Here is a 13,321-nt window from a genome sequence, read left to right as displayed (position 1 = left end):
CTCTATGATTCACTCAGTCTCCCTCTAAACATGAGGCCAGTGTTTCCTGAAACTGGTTGACATGAAGATGACTGGGATTTATCAAAAATCCATCCATCCATCCATCCATCCATCCATCATGTGCAATAGATACTTCCTCAGCCCTAATTATGCACTAGGGCAGTGTGCCAGGCCCTGGAGATACTGAAGGGAACCAGGTGGTCAAAAACGCACACCCTCAAGGAAATTGCACTCTAGAGGAGAAACGAGATTTAAAAAAAAAAATAGAACACATACCAGCTATAAATGGTGATGAATATTGCAGAGAAAAACAGATCAGGGAAGGAGGATACAGAAGGGTACACTGGCTGGGGCTGGGAGAAGGATTATTTTCAACAGAGTGGCGAGGGAAGGTTTCACTGAGAAGGTGACCTGTGAACTAGGCCCTAAAGGAGGTGAAGGAGCAGGAGCAAGTCTCATGGACACACAGGGGAAGAGCTTTGCAGAGGGAGGGGACAGCAAGTGCAGAAACGCCAAGGTGGGAGAGCTCCCGTTGCTCCACCTGTAGGAGGGACAGTAAAGAGCCCAATTTGGGCAAATGGAAGTGGAGACGTATGAAGAGAACTGAAAGGAACATGGCAAAGGGCCAGCGCATTGGCATTGTCACTCATGTTGACACACTGGCCTTTTTCCTTTCGGGAGATGGGAAGATCTGACTCATGGGGTGGATCTTGTTACATGTATGTTGGACACACTCCACTCCATAACTCATAATTAGGCGCATATGGGAAACAATCCATTAGAAAATAGGGTCTGGCAAAATATGGGTCTGGGTCTACCTGATCCTCACAAATCACAAGGCACCACAGGAGTCTGACCTCCAGAAATGCGGCAGAAAGCAAGAACCCACAGACAATGCCAGAGTCTGATTTTCCAGCTACGAGAAAAAGTGAAGTGGACAGCTGTTCTCCAGAGACCGATCTAAAAGAGGCAAAGTTCAGTAGCTGCTCAAAGTGTAACTTCCCCTTCAAGCAAGCCTCCAGAAACACAGAAATTAAGCTAAAGCTTACCACTCATCACCAAAATGGAAACAGTAAATCCACGTTAAGGTGTAAAGACAGTCAAAAACAATTGCCTTATTCTACTGCATTCCATGGAAAAACAAATTTCTTATATCTTCCCAACATACAGTAAGCATTCAATGTTAACTGAAAGAATAAAGGAGACGTCAAGCCTCCCCACCGGAAGCTGACTTTGTGAACAGGGCCAGCATTCCATGACCATGTTCTGGAAGCCTTCCATCCTAGCAGGCTCCTCATAGAATGTCATTCACCTTCCTCCTCCCAAATAGTCACTCAGCAAGGAGTTCTAGATGATTGGAAGTTGAGGACAAGACGATAACACTAAACATTAAGCAGTTTAATTCACTGATTCCTTAGCAGTGCATTCAACCAATCAAGGGGAAGAACAAGAGCAACACCACCAAATGCAAAAGCCCTCCCCAGTGGCCCTCTGCCATTTCTCTTGATGGACATCATTGCATACCTGGGAGCCACCCCAGAGGACATTCCAATGGATGGCAAAGCCCATGGCCTTCCACATCTGGCATCAATTCCTTAGGCTTTGCCAACTATCCCTCCCAAATTGTATTCTAGAAATAACCTTAAATACAAGAATTCCCACTGATAAATAGAGCCTGTCAATGGTAACATATGAGCACCTTACAAGAAATTTTTACTTCATTTTATTAATGCTAAACTACTGAAATCTCACCAGTTACAAATAAAAGGTCAATAAGTTCATTTTAAAACACTGCCATTTATATTTTCAACATGTTCCTAATTCTTAGTCTACAGCAGGAAAAATGGGTGTCAGATACTGCTTTATCTCATAGCCTGTTCCCAGAATGCAGTAATTGGACCAGGAGAGGTATTAGTGCTATAACTCTATACAGTCCTTTATTATGGCTCACATAGGCTCTTTTAGACTATCTGTCACAAAACACATCCAAGGAGTGAAATGGAAGTTAACTGCTGACCAATCAACTTACAACACACCTTTGAAGGTAAGTTCATAAATTAGAGTCTACCTGTAATTCCTATTAAATAGTGTGACTGTCCTGCTCCTATCAGATTTCCAAATCTGTTCTATTACTCAATGCATTATTCAATAAATAACTATGGACATGAAACACTTTATCTCAACACCTGCATGGAAACATGAGCTGAGAAGAAGATAACATTTTGACCACTGAGCATGCTGCCAGGAAGATCTTCTAGTGAGAACAGCTCTTAGATAACCAATTCCAAATGCAAGACGTCAGATATTTATGGCTAATATCATTAAATGTGACATTATTGAAAAGCAGGTTTTACCCAAGTGATTTATTCTTTCTCTTTTTTTTAACTTTAAAAACACAAAACACTTCATGAATGTGTGTGTCATCCTTGTGCAGGGATCATCCTAATTTTCTCTGTATCATTCCAATTGTAGTCTATGTGCTGCCAAAGTGAGCATGCCCAGGTGCTTTATTAAAAAAAAAAAAAAAATGTGACCAGGCACGGTGGCTCATGCCTGTAATCCCAGCACTTTGGGAGGGCGAGGTGGGTGGATTGCTTGAGGTCAGGAGTTCGAGGCCAGCCTGACCAACACGGTGAAACCCTGTCTCTATTAAAAATACAAAAATTAGCCGAGCATGGTGGCAGGCACCTGTAATCCCAGCTACCTGGAATGCTGAGGCAGGAAAATCGCTTGAACCCAGAAATCGGAGGTTGCAGTGAGCTGAGATTGCTCCACTGCACTCCAGCCTGGGCAAGAGAGTGAAACTCCGTCTCAAAAAAAAAAAAAAAAGAAAAGAAAAGAAAAAAAGAAAGAAAAAATGTGAACTTTATGGTATAAAAACAAAAAAAAATGAGTTATGAGATTTATTTAATTTTGCACTGCAAGGGAAGGATCATTTTTAATGAGATTCTTCTCAATTTTCAATTAAAAGAAACAACATTTGTTATAAAAATATCTGGCCTCAACAAGTACAGGAATCCTTACAATTCAGGCCCCATGCAGTCACTGCCCCAAAAGAAACGCAACAGGTCAGTGTGTGAAACTCTACCACTAAAACCTATTGCATTTAAGTATACCACATTTGGCCTTTCATTCAGAATTCAGTATATTCTTTCCAAACAGAGGGAAATAATCCCTACTACAAGGAAAGGTTTAAGGCTGTCCTAAGTGTTGGCATGCTACAAACCAAGTAAGGCGTAGTAGCCACTCTGAGATCAAGTTATCCAAATGCAAGGGCCTAAACCCATCCTGTTCAGGTCCCAAATGCCTCTGCCCTCAGTCAAGGGGGCACTGGTTCTCGGGGAGGACATACCTTGTCAGAAAAGACACTTCCCAAGGAGAGAGCATTCAGGAACTACAACATCAAACAAGATCTGGATGGAAAGCTAAACCAAAGTGGTCAAGCTGGGAGAACATCGGGAGCTGAGATGATTGGTACACAGAGATTTCTAGTATGGAAAGCACAAATGTTTAATTTAGGTCTGGGTAGAAAGCCATATCTATCCGTTCCTCATGCTGTAGAGTTAAAAATCTGGGGTGAGCTATATTATTCTATCTTTCTGGATTTCTCACATAATTATCAAACTTTATTCAAGTGTTTAATTCTAACTGACATTTTTATGTTTGTCACGCATGTATTGCAAAGTGCACAAAACCAAAGTGTACAGCTCACATTTTCATAAAGTGGACCCATCCCTGTAGGTGTCTAACTGAAATCCAACATAGAGACATGAGTTAAATAGGTCTGTTATGTGCAGGATTCTAACAGCAGTAAAGACCCGATCTAAAGGCTGCCTAGCTTCAGACTGACAATTGTAAAATGGAAACACATTTACCACTTCTGCCTACAGGGACAGCACTACCATACTAGAAAGGAATGTAAAAATATGCAGTCAGTTTAAAACACACACACACACAACTAGGAATGGAATCATTAGCTAAGATGTGGGGTTGTCTTTTTTCTAAAATAGACTTCTTTCTGCTTTCGCCAGACAAGTTGAACGTGCCTCCAAGACGCCTTCTGAGTATGAGCTGCAGCAAGACAGAAGCCCACAAGAGGGGCTGCCACCTAAGCAAGGGCCCTGGCCTGCGAGGCAGGAAGAACGGGCTCTACCTTCACAAATCGTATCTCAGAAGATATGTCAATCCATTTTTAAAATAATAATGCAGTTGTAATAAGAGTGTCATTGCGTCAAAGAAACAGAGCCACTAGGTGACATATAGAGATTTATGATAAGGAACTGGCTCACACAACTATGGAGTCTGGCAAACCCCAACACCAGCAGTGGGAATGGGCAAGGGGGCCAATGGTATGGTTCCAGTCCAAAGGCCGGCGGGTTGGAAACTCAGGAATAACCATTGTTTCAGTAGCTCTGAAGGTGGGAAAAGCTAATGTGCCAGTTTGAAGATTGTTGAGCAGGAGGAGCTCCCTCTTACTAGGCAGAGGGTTGTTCTGGTCAGGCCTTCAACTGTTTGATGGGGCCGCCCACACTAGGGAGGCCACCTGCTTTCCTCACTCTACTGATACAGATGCTAACCTCATCCAGAAATGCCCTCGCAGACACACAGAATAATGTTCAGCCGGATGCCTGGGCACCCCATAGCCCTGTCAAGTTGACACATCAACTTGACTATCACAATCATATATTAGGCAGGGCAGAGGCAGGCACAAGCCCAGTGGGTTGGAGACAGGGGAGCCTGTGGACAGGAGGGGAACAGTTTCAGCCTGCAGAGCTCAGGAGACTCATGAGACACCAATGATGGAAAAGGGTCTGCGGCAAGCATAGAAAGCAAAGGGAGGTATTTGAAGTCCACACACAGAGGAGCTCACACAGGAAATCAGGGCTAGGAGTCTGGAGGAACCGCACAAGATAAACTATAAAGAGTTCAAAGCAAAAGGCTTCATAAAAGAAACATGGTTCCTCTCTCACAAGCCCCCTTCTGGTTACACCAAAATCTTACACAGCCAGGCTGCTACACCCACAGCCAAGGAGTATTCCGAGGGCAGCCATACAAACCTCATACACTCATGTCTAAAAGTCCTTCACTGAAAAGTGAGTCTTGCTATCTGGCCTGCACTCACAGAGCACCCTATCATCCTGCTACACTTCCTCTTTGAAAAATTACCAAATATGTGTAGAAAGCCTCCACCACGAAAAAGAGATTTTAAATGAATACAGAAGAAAGGGGAGACCTGAGGAAACAGTACAGCAAACTTTAAAAGAATCTTTTAGAGTTTGGAGTAATGATAATGCTAATATCCTCAGAGTCATAAGATGATAACACATTCACATGAAGCAAGAGTAAGATGGTATTTCTAAAAAGGAAACAGAATAAAATAGCTATTGGCAATTGGAAGTATGCTAGCCTAACTAAAATATTGCAAAAGAAGGAAGTGAAAAATAAAGCTAAGCAAATTTCCCAAAAAGTAAAACCAAAAAAACAAGATGCAAGATAAGAGACATAATAGTACAAATACAAGACCAATATCCAATTATTAAGAGTTCCACAGAAACCAGAGAAAGATAATATTAACAAGTTATACAGAAAAAGTTGCTAGAACTCTAAGAACAAAGATTTCTGATTGAAAGGGTATAGCAAGTACCCAAAACAATGAGACACATACCAAAATTTTTCATTATAGAATACTAAATATTTTTCATTATAGAATACTATTTCTAAAACATAAAGATATTAAAAAGAGCCTATTTATAAAGAGAAAAAAAATCAAGATGAAATTGAGCCTCTTAATAGCAACACAGACCACTAAAGTGACACTTTAGATTTCTATACCCAGCCAAGCTATCAGACACTCAAATCAACTTTTCACATAGCTTTTCTAGGAAGCCTCTTACTGCAAGATATTCTTCAACAATACAAAACAGTAATCAAGAAGGCAACTCCCCACCCCACTCCAGGACAGTGTCTAAATATCAGGGAATACAACTCAAGAAAGCAGTGAGAAAGTTCTGGGATGAGCACTTTACAGCAACACATCTACAGGGCAGCCAGTTTATCTGGCAAGAAGATGGCGGGGTGTGGAGGGGAAGGGGTAAAACCAAGAGATTATTCTGGGATATTTATTTTAAAATATATAGCGAGGTTATATAATATAAATGTGTATTGATCTGATGGAAAAGATAAAAATTAATATGCAAAAAAAATTGTTTAAGAAGAACAACCGGGCGTGGTGGCTCACGCCTATAATCCCAGCACTTTGGGAGGCTGAGGCGGGTGGATCACGAGGTCAGGAGATCGAGACCATACTAGCTAACACGGTGAAACCCTATCTCTACTAAAAATAGAAAAAATTAGCCGGGCGTGATGGCGGGCGCCTATAGTCCCAGCTACTTGGGAGGCTGAGGCAGGAGAATGGCATGAACCTGGGAGGTGGAGGTTGCAGTGAGCCGAGATCGTGCCACTGCACTCCAGCCTGGGTGACAGAGCAAGACTCCATCTCAAAAAAAAAAAAAAAAAAAAAAAAAAGGAGAAGAACAAGGCAGGAAAAGCAAGTTATACTAGAAAAGAGGCAAACATGATATATTGCCTCACTACTTAGACCTGAAGTAAATAACTGAAATCTGCATCTATAAGAGAGTTCAGAGAGATCATTTCTAAACTTATTTTACAATGTAGAGAAAACCACATTTCCAAACTTAATTTTGAAATATGGTAGAAACCTCCAAAGAATTAAAAACACAAAGAGTTCAAAGTGGTTGCCTTTGGTGGAACAGGACTGGGATGGGAGAGAGGGGCAGGAGATTATTGATTTTCATGATAAGCACTTCTAAACTATTTGAACTTTTAACTACCTACATGTGTTATTTTAATAATACTTTAATATAAAAAAGTAGTATCTAGATATAACTGTCAAGTGACAGCTGATTATTTTAGCTAAGTTTAGGACTGGTCATACATAAGAAGCTTTTTTTTAGAACGTGAAATCAGACTAAAGACCCAATTTGTTTCTATACTGCTTCCACCACAAAAGAGCTAGTAACTACTCATATCTGATATCACTCCCCACGATCACTTCCTTTTGCCAGCAGCAATTGACACCTAGATCATGGATAAAAGAAGGGGAAACTGTCATCTGTCCCAGAAGAGTCTAACAAGAAACAAACACGCGTACAGCACTCAGAGTGCAACATTTGTATGTATTCCTTTGAGATGAGCAGGCTGGCTTTCAGCACCAGGAGTCTTTACCCTAAAACTCACCTCACAGGGAAATCGAAGAGTCCAGTTCTTCCCCTTTAAATGGAAATCACTTTATTCTAAAAAGTATTTGCTTTTATTAAGTTATCTTGCTTCCTTTCATCCTCTGCCAAATTCCTAGAACATCTTTCTTTCTTCTTTTCATCAAACCACATCCTTCTCCTTTTCTGAGCCAATAGCCCAAGGGGTCATCTTCTCTAACAAGCTTTACTCTATTCACGTCTACCCAAAGTGCACAATCTGTAATCCATCCATTTATTTCAACATTCTGTGTGTGTGTGTGTGTGTGTGTGTAAGAGAGAGAGTGTTAGAGACAGAAAGGTGGGGACAGACAAAGGCAGGGAGTCAGAGAGAGAAAGAAATTTCTCGTCTTGTACTGTGAGCTCTAGGCTGGTCACATAAAATATTTATTATCTTAACCACCTCTCCACGCCTTGCAGGTTGAACGCTCACTGTACAACTCAGACCAACAGCACAGTGCCCTCTACTGGCCAGCCAGCATAACAGTGTTTTCTGCAAAGTAAACAACATTTGGGGCCTGCGCCAGATGAAGTTCAAGTTCTTCATCAATTATCTAATAAGAATCCTCAGGCCAGGCGCGGTGGCTCACGCCTGTAATCCCAGCACTTTGGGAGGCCGAGGCGGGCGGATCACGAGGTCAGAAGATCGAGACCAGCCTGGCTAACACGGTGAAACCCCGTCTCTACTAAAAATGCCAAAAATTAGCCAGGCGTGGTGGCGGGCGCCTATAGTCCCAGCTACTTGGGAGGCTGAGGCAGGAGAATGGCGTGAACCCGGGAGGCGGAGCTTGCAGTGAGCCGAGATCGCGCCACTGCACTCCAGCCTGGGCGACAGAGCGAGACTCCGCCTCAGAAAAAAAAAAAAAAAAAAGAATTCTCAGAGAGGCGATGTTTAAGGAAGAACTGTAATAGCCTTATTGCATTTGGTTCTTGCATATTCACTTATGGCCATTTAATATAAAAACACAAAGTGCTAGAATTCATTCCTAAGTAATTCTAAAATGTTTACTCATATTTTCATTTAATTTACTCATTAGTTTACCCAGAAATCAGAGAAGGAGAATATTAAATTTTGTGGGGACTGGATGCAATTTGTATACAACATGTATACAATTTGGGAAACTTCCTTTAAGAAAAATACAGTATTACGAAAACAAAATTGGGCACAGAAGTGAAGTTTACTTATACTGAAAAAAACACAACATATTACAAATTCATGAAGCCTGAAAAATACATCACATTATCCAGAAAACATACTATTTTATTAAATACCATAATATTAATATTAATAGTCTATAATACTTGCCCCTCCATATTTTTAATTTTATTTGTGTGGATACTTTCTTAGAAAATTTTGTAAATAGTTTGTGTAGAAAGAACAGATAATTCATTCTTTCCTCTAGCTATAATTGATCAATTATTTTTAATTGATCTTTTGGTAAAGCTTCTTGCAACTCCACAACTTATCAATATATGTCAGGTAAATTTTTATGATCGTTGTCAAATTTAGAGGAATTGCTACGAAATTTCCTTCGTAAGTGAAACTTAAAATCTAGTTTCTGGCTCCACACATTTCAAACACTGTCTCTCCAATATGACTCACATACTTCAAGCATAATATTCCACACTGATATTTTGATACTTCTAGAAATGCTACACCATATCATAACCTCAGGTGCAGAGGTGGCCAGGAAGAATATTTCTGGTCCTTATTTCTATGCTGGGAGAGCTAAAAATTTACCTGTTCACAAAAGTGACTGCACACCATGTAAATACATCTCTAAACCCAACGAAATGTTATTTCCAACTCAACTTTCCCTTACTCAGGTCCCCGAAACATGCCTCCTAACAGAAGAAGGGTGAGAGGGGGGAAGTTTGGGTAAAAAGACACTGTGTTCTTACCCCAAGCAAGGCTCAAGTCTATTAAATTATGCAAAAATAATTGGCCATGTCTACATTGGTAGGGTCCCCCCTGGGGCCCTGGGGCAGACGTTCTGAAGTGTAAATAGCATCAGCTCCCAGAAAATCTGCTTCTGTGGATATATGCATCATCTAATACAAATACGTAAGTGATTTACACATGGTTATTTTAATAACAACCTATATACGTTTCCATACTTTTCTCCAAGTTTATACAATCATACATAGATGTCTCAACACACATATTCACACATAATCAGAGGGTTGCCAAAGTTCCACAAGTATGAGACATTATGCCATTTTCTGAAATTTTTTTCTTTCTCAACAATATTGCAAAATCCTTGCAAGCCAATTGTATAATTCTAATTCATCCTTTTTAATGGTGATATAATATTCCATAATTTATTCAGCCATTCTTCTATGATGAGCATTTACTTTATTTTCAGGCTTTGTATGCTATGAGACATGTCACAATAAAGACCCATGTTCATATGTCCATGAATACTGGTGAGTTTAATTCTAGGAGAACAATTGCCTGAAGTGGAATTAATGAGTCTAAGGGTCACGTGGTTGTTAAAAATTAAACTACAGTCCGCACTGCTTCAGATTTCCTAAGTTCCTACCTAATGTCTTGTTTCTGTACCTAGAGGAGCATAAATTTTAATACATAGTAGACAACATGCTAAAAGGATTTTAAAACTTCACATTCCTACCAGCAATGTGTTGGAGTATTATTTGCATGCATATTCCTGCCAGCAACAGATATTAACAGTTTTTTTTTTACAGTACTCAGTCTTATGTCAAGTAAGACATCACTGTCACATTAATTTGCATTTCCTTGACTGCTAATCAAGTTAAATATATTTTCATACATTTGTGAGCCATATCATCTCCTCATATACTTTGCCCATTTTCCTACTGGTTTGTTGATCTTTCCAGTGTCCCCTTGCAAAGCCTTTTGGAATTGTCTGTTAACTCTATTTTATATTATGTAGTTTACATTTAGTAGTTTTCTAGACTACTCATTTGTATATCAAGTTTGTAATGGCACCTTTGACATACAAAGAGGTACTGGACATTGGAAATGTTCCAAAATATTTATAGCACCTTGGTTTAGTATTAAGAAGTTCTTCCCCAACCTCATTATATATGTAATGGCTAAGACTGTCTTTACTGACTTTTTTATGTCAGTCTTTAATTTCTGCAATCAGAATTTATTTTCACATATGATAAAGGATAGAGTTCAGTTCTGTCTTCATCCTGACACATAGCCACTTATTTAAAAATGGTACCAGCACAGCTGGGTGCAGTGGCTGACACTGTAATCCCAGCACTTTGGGAGGCCAAGGAGGGAGGATCACCTGAGGTCAGGAGTTCATGACCAGCCTGGCCAACATGGTGGAACCCTGTCTGTACTAAAAATACAAAAATTAGCCGGGCATGGTGGCACATGCCTGTAATCCCAGCTACCCAGGAGGCTGGAGCAGGAGAATCGCTGGAACCTGGGAGGCGGAGGCTGCCGTGAGCCGAGATCGTACCACTACACTCCAGCCTGGGTGACAGAACAAAACTCCTTCTCAAAAAAACAACAACAGCCGGGCGCGGTGGCTCACGCCTGTAATCCCAGCACTTTGGGAGTCCGAGGCAGGCGGATCACGAGGTCAGGAGATCGAGACCATCCTGGCTAACACAGTGAAACCCCGTCTCTACTAAAAATACAAAAAATTAGCTGGGCGTGGTGGTGGGTGCCTGTAGTCCCAGCTACTTGGGAGGCTGAGGCAGGAGAATGGCGTGAACCCGGGAGGCGGAGCTTGCAGTGAGCCGAGATTACGCCACTGCACTCCAGCCTGGGCGACAGAGCGAGACTCCGTCTCAAAAAAAAAAAAAAAACAACAACAACAACAACAAAACACACACACACACAGACACACACACAAAGAATGGCACCAGCACAATTATCCACTCCACTTAACTGAGATACCACTCTTCAATATATTGGCATGTATTTAGTTCTATGTCAATTCCCAACCAATTGATTTACAGTAGTTTTATACACGTTCTGACTCTTGGTAAGGTAATATCTCCCTCTACACAGTATTATTCCTTACCAAAATTTATATAGAGATATATAGATATACAGATATACACACACATATTTAGTTTCCTATTTATACGTTTTATATATAAAATAAGATATATATATATATACTGTACTGTACTGTAGATATACACACACAGGTTAAATATCCCTAATCTGAAAATCTGAAATTTGAAATGCTCTAAAATCCAAACCTTTTTGAGCACTGACATGACACCTCTGCTTTCTGATGGTTCAATGTACACAAACTTTATTTCATGTACAAAATTATTTAAAAGATTGCATAAAATAACCTTCAGGCCAGGCCAGGCATGGTGGCTCACACCTACAATCCCAGCACTTTGGGAGGGTCACAGTGTCACAGATGCTGCTCCCCTTCAGATCCACAGCCGTGTTCCACATGAGGAGAAACAGAGAACTGGGCACCTCGATCCGGGAAGTGGGGCTTCCTCAGATGCCCTCAGCTCCCGTCTCATTGGCCAGAACTCTGTCTCATGAATGTTTCTAGTTTCAAGGGTTTCCAACTGGGCACATCTGGAACAAAATTGGTGGGCAATATCTGCCTTGATGACTTTTTCTGAAATAAAAAAATGTCCAAGACATGGACTCCTGGTTTCCATATGGGAGGTCGGCGAGATGGTACATTTGGCCCCAATCCACCCCTGTAAGGGAGTCAAACTGGGACTATTCTATACCTTGCATAAATAGGAAAGAGCAGAAATATTAATGGTTTGTGTTTGAGGCATGACAAAAAAAGCATGTACCCATTATAGCATCCATAGAAATGAATGACCTAGAATCAGGAGCTAAAAATCTGTCAGCTCCCCTCAAATGAGCCCTGCTCAACTAGAAAATCAGCAACTTTCAGCAGGGAGAGCGGAAGAGCTCTCTCATCATTCGGTATTATCTAGGAGAAACATAAAATTGGATTTTCAACAAAGCTAAACGTAACTGTCCTTTATAGGAAGCTGTAACCAAACACTTGTTAGATCCAATTTCCTCAGAATAACCAAAGCCTGGTCGGGGACACAGAAAGCTGGTTTGTAATCCCGGCGTCAGCTTAGAGAAGCTGCTTGACCTTTCCACATCTCTAGCTCTACACTCCACAGTGAAGGCCATCATTTTCCTTTCTCTATCACAGGTCTTGTGAAGTTGCAGTTAATTTATAATTCTAGAGCAAGAAAGAATGCCTGTATAGGAGAATATAAAGGAAGGCAAGAATATGTCGGATATTAATAATACCTTGTCAATGATATTTAATATTATCATAGAATATGATATAGCATATATTGTATATAATAATAATGTTAAGTCATGTAGAGCTATCAACATGGTAGCCAGCTGGCAACAGTTTTGAAAGGGAAATAAGTGAGCAGGCTCTCCTGGTAATGTCCACCAGACCTGCGGAGCGAAAGAAGGATGTGTACACCTTTCTGGATACAGATTCAGAGCTATAGCATCTCTAGAGAGATAGAGTCTCTAGGTCAGACACACTGAGAACAAAAAATATAAAGGGTTGAGGATGTGATAAAAAGTAAAGGCACTTATATTAGGTTGTGTTTTAAGAAGTCTATGAAGTTAAATTATATGTGTGAAGGTGACTTTAACACATGTAACAGTTATAAAACACAAAATGATTTTACTAATCAGACTTTAAAACTAATATCAGACATTAAGGTTATATGAAAAGCAAGAAAGAAAATGATGGTCTTATAAAAGGAAAAATAAATCAAGGGGGGTTTACGTGGTTTTGAGAAAAGAAACTGGAAGAATAAAGGGTATACGTCAATAGATCTCTTGAGAGAGGGACAGAGACTGATTAACAGGCATTTCCAATGAGCTGTGACCACCACCACCCCCCAGAAAAAACAAATCCTACTTAACAAATCTAATAGAAGGTTTATCATCAGGAAACTTGAGACTGGAGTCAAAGCAATTTCAGACCCATTCAATCCAATAATTCTAAAACCAACACTATTTTTGGTAAAGTGACTACTATCAAGATATCTCTCATAAGAAAGAGGAAGAT

The 13,321-nt window shown here is 40.4% G+C and overlaps 1 protein-coding gene and 1 non-coding gene across 2 annotated transcripts in view; both read right to left on the bottom strand.

The window, feature by feature from the left end:
* Nucleotides 1-13,321, bottom strand: part of ATP8A2 (ATPase phospholipid transporting 8A2) — a 695,753-nt gene that overhangs the window by 541,686 nt on the left and 140,746 nt on the right. The gene's annotated exons all lie outside the window — the stretch shown is intronic.
* Nucleotides 2,390-2,496, bottom strand: LOC129464312 (U6 spliceosomal RNA). Its single transcript, XR_008651539.1, has one exon. It is a non-coding gene; the product is annotated as a U6 spliceosomal RNA (small nuclear RNA).

The sequence above is a fragment of the Symphalangus syndactylus genome, chromosome 15 (assembly GCF_028878055.3).
Source record: "Symphalangus syndactylus isolate Jambi chromosome 15, NHGRI_mSymSyn1-v2.1_pri, whole genome shotgun sequence".
Classification (NCBI taxonomy): Eukaryota; Metazoa; Chordata; class Mammalia; order Primates; family Hylobatidae; genus Symphalangus; species Symphalangus syndactylus.
The sequence above is the reverse complement of the archived record's forward strand: the minus strand, read 5'-3'. Positions and strand labels throughout refer to the sequence as shown.